Source organism: Cibotium barometz, chromosome 10, assembly GCF_041138505.1.
Source record: "Cibotium barometz isolate CiBa-2024 chromosome 10, ASM4113850v1, whole genome shotgun sequence".
NCBI classification, from domain to species: domain Eukaryota; kingdom Viridiplantae; phylum Streptophyta; class Polypodiopsida; order Cyatheales; family Cibotiaceae; genus Cibotium; species Cibotium barometz.
In genome coordinates, this window is record NC_141055.1 from 40397284 (window position 1) to 40398569 (window position 1286).

Here is a 1286-nt window from a genome sequence, read left to right on the forward strand (position 1 = left end):
TTCTCTGCTTAAAACTTGTTTACCCATCCAAGAGGATACTCATCAACAAACCCAAGAACATCATCAAAATATCTTGAAGAGGAATGGTTATTTTCTTGTGGTGATGTCATGTGGCTTGCTTGCATTATGTGACAACTCTCGTGTTAGTAGTACTTATGCTACGTAAATCCACAAGATGTATGTGTACCTCCATGCTCTTTGTAGATGTCCTGTGCTCTTTGTAGATGTCAAGGTCGTCCCCTTCTACAAATTCCTGGTGGGCGAGTGCATGAACTTTGGTGCAAGGCCAAAGAGATGCTAGGGTTTGTGGCAGGGAAGAGCAGGAAAAATATTCCACCTGGATGTTGGTCCCTCGTTGATTGTGCGGAGGCAGCCATCCTGTTTCATTTGACATAATGTAGTTTTTGTTACTGTTGATGGCTAGTGTCATTTTCAGGATGTGAGCATAGCGACTGCACCTGTGTTGTCATGGTAGGTGGTGGGGTGTGGATGGGAGGCAGGGAGAGAGTGGGGTGGTGATGTGTCTGTACAATTGGTAAGAGATGCTACGTTACATATGTACGGTGTGGGTTGAAGGTTTCCGGCTTGCCATTGGGGGGGGGGGGGGGTGGGGGGCTTGCCTGGGCTGACAGAGTAGTTTCGAGTGAAGTGGTAGTCTGGTTGGGTAGGTTGGAGGGATGAAGCTGGAGTAACTCTGGAGGCATAGAGGGTGGGGCCCTTAGTGCTCTCATCCATGCATTTCCACTTGAACAAGCCATTAAAATTTTTCCAATCCCCCTCCCTACTTCCAAGGTTTCTATTTACATTCTTCACCTCGATCTTTATCCTCCACACGTGTGTGCACCCACTTGTGCATAGTTGCACATACATACAATTACACAGGTGCAATCGTGCACACGTGTGACTGTGTGCAGTTTTGGCAGCTTGCATCCGTAACACGTTGTATGGTAAACAATTAATGATGTACATAGCATTTTTGTGGTTAATGAGAGTACATTTTCTTTTATTCATTGTTTTCGTTCCTTAATCTTAGAGTGTATGTGCAGTTTTGGCAGCTTGCATCCGTAACGTGTTGTATGGTAAACAATAAATGACGTACATAGCATTTTTGTGGTTAATGAGAGTACATTTTCTGTTATTCACTGTTTTCATTCCTTAATCTTACAGTGTACACTAAATTGAGTAAATTGATCAAAGAATGAGGTAGAAACGGGAAGAAAATGGGGGAGAATTGTGCAAGTGATGTTGCCTCCTAATTTGTAAACTAGTGTGTCCTAGGCTACTAG